Here is a 6,494-nt window from a genome sequence, read left to right on the forward strand (position 1 = left end):
ACGGTGGAATTGCTGGGTCAAAGGATGCACATTTCTTCACCTTTACTAGATGCACTAGCAAATGATTTTCCAAGTGGTTGCCTGCCTCTTGCCTTCTCTCTGTTGCACGATTGTAGCAGCTATGCTGAGGGAAGGAAGCCACAGGTTCAGAACTGCAGGTCCCAGGAGATGCTCTAGGAGGGAGAATGTCTTTGGGAAATCAACCTGTATGCACCTTCGTTTCTTTCCATGTCTCGTTTAAGGGGCCTGTCCACCATGGCCTCACTGGCCCAGCCTCTGCTGTGACAGCTTCCCCCAAAAGTACGAAAGTATTAGTCGATCAGTCGTGTCCAACTCTGCAATCCCATGGACTGTAGCCTGCCAGGCTCCTCTGTCCGTGGAAGTCTCCAAGAAAAAATTCTGGAGTGGGTAGCTGTTCCCTTTTCTAAAGATCTTCCTGACCAGGGATCAAACTGGTGTTTCCTGCATTGCAGGCAGACTGTTTACCACTTGAGCCACAAGGAAAGCCCTGACAAGCCAATTACTTCCCTGACCTCACACTCATTTCATATGGTTTCCAGACTAATCTAGTCAGGACATGGCAGGAACAGTTGTTTTCTGAGGATTGTTCCAAGGCATAGTGGGACCCCAGCCATGAGACAGGAAGCCAGGGGAGATTATATAGCGCAGGGGCTGGAGCAGGGCTGGTGGCAGGATGACACCATCATGTATGGGATCTGAGGGTCAATAGTTCCTCTTGGCAGCCTGGAACACGCAGGGAGCACTAGGCCCAGAGACCAGGGACAGACCTATGCTGCCTTCAGCATAGCATCCCTCTCAGGAATCTTTATATGGAGGCAAAAATCCCAACTTGAATACTCTTGAACAAAAATGGGTTGGACCATAAAGAAGGCTGAGCCCTGAAGAACTGATGCTTTCAATTCTTGGTGGTGGTGCTGGAGAAGATTCTTGAGAGTCCCATGGACTGCAAGGAGATCAAATTAATCAATCCTAAAGGAAATCAACCCTGACTATTCATCAGAAGGACTGATGCTGAAGCTCCAATACTTCGGTCTGACACGAAAAGCCTACTCTTTGGAAAAAAATCTGATGCTGGGAAAGATTGAGGGCAGGAGGAGAAGGAGATGACAAAAAATAAAATGGTTGGAGGGTATCACCAAATCAATGGACATGAGTTTGAGCAAACTCCAGGAGATGGTGAAGACCAGGAAATCCTGGCATGCTGTAGTCCATGCGATTGTAGAGTTGGACACAACTTAGGGACAGAACAACAATTGGCTTCTAACAAAATAAAATGATAGGCCTGCCTTCAGAAGAAGCTTGTTTCAGAAGTTCCAGCAATGTCTTCAGTGGAATATCTTGCCTTTGCTTTAAGAGAGTCAGTAGTTGCTAAGACATGATAAGATGAAGCTCCATAGAAAAGATAAGATTCCAGAACAGGAATGGAAACCTGCTGCCCTGGCCAAGGCCATGTCTCTGCAGGATCTATAACTGGAGACAACCTGGGGAGTGATTCCCCATTTCTCAGTATAGTGAGTGCCTCCAGAGTGCTCCTAGTGCCTGGGGAACCATTCTTAAAATTGGGGATTGGCAGACTCACACCAGCCCTAGTGAAGGATGTTTGCATCCTCAGATTCTTGAAAAAATTAATGTATTATTATCTTGACCATCCATAGTAATAGTAATAACAATGTATTATTATTATCAGAGAAGAAAGAAAAAGTGAATGTTCTTACTAGACATGAAAATTATAATATATTTATAATATATTTTCTTTCCTCGATGTTAGGAACTGAGGTCTGATTTGAGATTTGGCACTACTTCCAGGTCGGTGAGGAGTTTAGATGCTAACATGCTGTCAGAATTTCTGGGACAATTCTATGCTCTGTGAGACCAAAGGGACAGAATATTGGAACTCAGAGCTGTGTTGGAAATCTTAGAGGTACAGTAGCTGCATTCAATAACATTTATTATTTTCTTAAATATAGAAATAAAGTAAAAACCAATTGGTCCAGAGTTCCACAGATGAGATAACCTCTTAGGCATTTTTCGAAAATAATACCTCTGCACGTTATTTGTTTGTTTTTTTTTTTTCCTTTTTTTTAAAAATTTTATTTTACTTTTAAACTTTACAATATTGTATTAGTTTTGCCAAATATCGAAATGAATCCGCCACAGGTATACCTGTGTTCCCCATCCTGAACCTTCCTCCCTCCTCCCTCCCCATACCCTCCCTCTGGGTCGTCCCAGTGCACCAGCCCCAAGCATCCAGTATCATCTGCACATTATTTGTATAGAACGATATAAGATAGAAACGCAAAATCCTCTTCCTGAGTCTCCCCTTCCCACTGGGACCCATCAGCCAGTTTCTTCTGTGATTTTGCTGTTATTTCTACAGCAGTCAGACGCAGAGTAAAAGGATTGGTGAGTTGCTCTGTTAGCTGTCCCACCTAATTGAGGGGCGATCCCAAGCCTTCCGGACCCTGTGGCCCCCTCTCTAACGAGGCTTGGTGCCCACGTTCCAGGTGATGGACTCAACTCCCTGGAGCCAGGAAGCCTCCGCTTCGGGCTGGTCTGCGCTGACCCTCCCTCCCTCCTCTCTTCTTCCATCCCGACTCCTCCCTCCCACCTCCTGCTCCATCCCTACCTTTCACCAGGGCTTCCCCAGCTTGAGGAAGCCCACAGCAGGGGAATGTTTACTAAATGAGAACACCCTGAAGGGATAGATTTTCCTACTGATTACGTGTTTGGTTGCCTGGAACATCTTCTCTCTATTTTTTCCGCAGTGATTCACCCAGGGATCATCAGAGACAGCCATCTGGGGAAGATGCCATTGTTTTTCTCCAGCTTTGAAAGGGCTGTACTACCTTGCACTGATTTGTGCTTAGAAGCCTCCTCACTTTCCCCTTCCCACTTGTCCCCAGAATTTAGGGAAGACTATATAGTGCCTGATTTGGCATGAAATCCTTTTCCTTAAGAGTTGAGGCTTACGTATCCATAAACATGCCTTTGCATGACTTTGGGCCTGGAAGTGAGATTCTCAAAAATTCTCATTTTTTTCATTCACTGTGTAATTACGGAGAGTTTTCTAAATGCTAGACACAGTGCTAGACCTTTAGTACTGCTGTTATCAGACTGAGAAAGAGTGAGAAGTAGTTCAGACATAAGACACTGCATGCTCAGGGGTGCAAATATCTGAGTGTAAATACGTATGACTCTATAATTAGATTCCAGAGTAAGTGAAGGCCTGTGACAAGAACCAGGCTGGAAAGGTAAATGGGGTGATGAAGGACTTTGAGTGCCAAGATCATCAACTTGGACTTTATTTTAAAGGCCGTGGGAACCTCTGAGGATTTTGAGTAGGAGAAGTGAATCATTCAGGAATGCAGCGGAAAGAGACGGCACAAACAGGGATAATCTGAGGTGTGTTCAATGGAAAAGCTATTTACTGAGGTTTGCGCAGCATGCAGTAAAACTAAAAAGTAAAATGCTATCCCTGAGTCAGGTAACAAGAGGAAGAGATGAGGGAAAGGAGCAGCTGCTGAAAGACTCATGCGAAGGTCACCTTGAGAGAAGCTGAGGCTTTTGGTTAAGGTGAACCTACCATGGGGATCCTAAATTGGCTTGTTGGGCTGTCTAGTCTACAGGTATGATCCTCACCTCGGTTGTGAGAGGTCCCGGATTCAAATCCTGGACAAGCCCACTTCTTTTTGGATTTTTCAGGTGGCTCAGTGCTAAAGAATCCATCTGCCAATGCAGGAGACACAGGAGACATGGGTTCAATCCCTGGGCTGAAAAGATCCCCTGGAGTAGGAAATGGGAACCCACTCCAGTATTCTTGCTTGGACAATCCCATGGACAGAGGAGCCTGGTGGGCTGTAGTCCATGTGGTCACTAAGAGTTGGACACGACTGAGCGACTAAGCAAGACTCCATCGTGAGGGGCTACAAAGACCCCAACCTCATTCTCCTTCCCCTTTGACCTCCCCTTTGGCCAAATCCAGCCAGAAGCCAGAAGCCAAGGCAGGGGGCGGGGGGGGGGGGACATTGTTGTGGTCCATCCAGGTCTGTTCCCAGGACTAAGAGTAGAATAGAACAGGTTTGCAGGGGCAGATGGAAGATGTCCTGCCCAGGAGTGATGTGATGAGATGAGCAGTTCAACAAGACCATCTTGGGCAGGATGGAGGATGAAAACAGAGGCAGAGGGATAGGGACAGGAAGACAGTATGAGGGTCTGAACTAAACACGGGAAAGGGAAAGATTCGTGCAACATTGAGGAAGTGGAACAGTCATGACCTGTTGATGGAGTCTAAGGACAAGGGAGGTGTCCAGAGTAGCCCGAGGAACTTGGTGGGTGCTGACACTGTTACCTAAGAGAGGGTTCAAGTCCAAGCACAGGTACTGCTGTGCTGTGCTTAGTCGCTCAATTGTGTCTGACTCTGTGACCCCATGGACTGTAGCCCACCGGGCTCCTCTGACCATGGGGATTCTCCAGGCAAGAATACTGGAGTGGGTTGCCATGCCCTCCTCCAGGGGATCTTCCCAACCCAGAGACTGAACCCAGGTCTCCCACATTGCAGGCAGATTCTTTACCATCTGAGCCACCAGGGAAGCCTCCTGGTGAAAAAAAAATCACTGTTTTCCAGCGGCAAAGGCAACTGTGAGAAGAAAGATTGATGTCCCCCTGTGTCTTGACTCTGGTCAGAATTACAACATCCTTCTTCTTCCGTTCTGTACCCTTTTTCTCTACCACTTATAAGTCCCCAAATACCCATTTTCACAGGGGTCTGACCTCAAAAGTGTCCTGGCTGCAAATCGATTTCTATGACTCCACTCTTCTCCTCTTTCCACTGGTTGAAACCCAGTCGTTTTTCCTTTTTTTTTCTTTTAAGAGAACTTGTTCTCTTTTTCTCTATTTTTTTTTTTTTAGAGAGCTTTGTCTTTTTAATTTTTAATTGGAGGATAATTGCTTTACAATGTTGTGTTGGTTTTTGCCATACAAAATCATGAATCAGTCAGAAGTATACATATATCTCCTCCCTCTTGAGCCTTCCATCCCATCCCTTATATGACCCCTCTAGGTCATCATAGAGCACCAGGCTGAGCTCCCTGTGCTATGCAGCAGCTTCCCACTAGCTATTTATTTCACCCATGGTAGTGTATATATATTTCACGTACATATATTTCAGTGCTACTCTCTCAATTCGTTCCACACTCTCCTTTCCCTGCTGTGGAACCTAGTCCATTTTAATGGGAAAAACAACTACAATAAAAAGTACCTGAGTGCTAGCTCTCTGTGCAGATAGATGCACATTTTAAAGGTATCTGCTGTGATGAATTTATAGTCAAGAAGGTGATTTTTATTTTTAACCCTGGGCCCTCCCAGGGGACTCTAAACCCCAGTTCCACCCAGTCCCCCACCACCTCAAAAGAGCAAGGTAAGAGAATTGGTGCCTCCTCTACAAGGAGGAGAGCATGGCAACCCACTACAGTATTCTGGAGAATCCCACGGACAGAGCCTGGCAGGCTACGGTCCATAGCGTGGCAAAGAGTCGACCATGACCAAAGTGACTGAGCACATACACACCACAAGACTGGCAGCCCCTAATCTTTCATTATGTATTACTCAGGACTTTCAGTCATGGGTGCAAACTTCAAGTTTGGCTTCTAAGAATTGTGTGATATATCTGGGTTGCTGCTGCTGCTGCTGCTAAGTCGCTTCAGTCGTGTCCGACTCTGTGCGACCCCATAGACGGCAGCCCAACAGGCTCCCCCGTCCCCGGGATTCTCCAGGCAAGAACACTGGAGTGGGTTGCCATTTCCTTCTCCAATGCATAAAAGTGAAAAGTGAAAATGAAGTCACTCAGTGGGGTAGACCTAAATATATTCTAAAACAACAGGGCAACTTTGGTAAGTTTTGTGATAGGGTATCCAGAGTCCCCACTCCCTCCCACAGGGAAATCTAATCATCTTACCCACAGAGAGTTGCTCTGAAGGGGAAAGGCCTGCATTCCACATAGGAGAGGGTAGTGGAAGGAGGGAGCCAGGGAGGCAGTGTTGCTAGGCAGCCAGTTGCTGTCCTTCGTTGCCCTGGAGATGCTGGTTTGTGTATATGAGGTGGGTGCTTGTGGGTATTTGCTGAGTGTCTGTGTAAGCAGACTGGACTTCTTCATCACAATACATTCCTGGAAACTATGTCATAATGTGGTTTGTCAAAATTTCCTGAAGGAATAGCATTTGTTCTCCTTGAGGAGTTGGTTGTGCTTCTGACTAAAGATACAGGCCAGAAATAAATTATAAATGTGACCAACAATCTGTCATAAGCAGAAGGCACAAATACCCAAATATCCTCAATAAGTTCTAGGGCTAAAATTACCCTGCAAACCTCACCAGGAAGCTAATATCGGACTCCATGGGAGACTCCAAGTACTGTGGTCTTTCATTCAATCATTCATTCATTCAAGGGCTGTGAGGATCATTGTGATTCATTTTCAA

This window comes from Bos grunniens, chromosome 15, assembly GCF_055505025.1.
Source record: "Bos grunniens cultivar Pamir isolate PY7600 chromosome 15, Bosgru_T2T1.0, whole genome shotgun sequence".
NCBI lineage: Eukaryota > Metazoa > Chordata > Mammalia > Artiodactyla > Bovidae > Bos > Bos grunniens.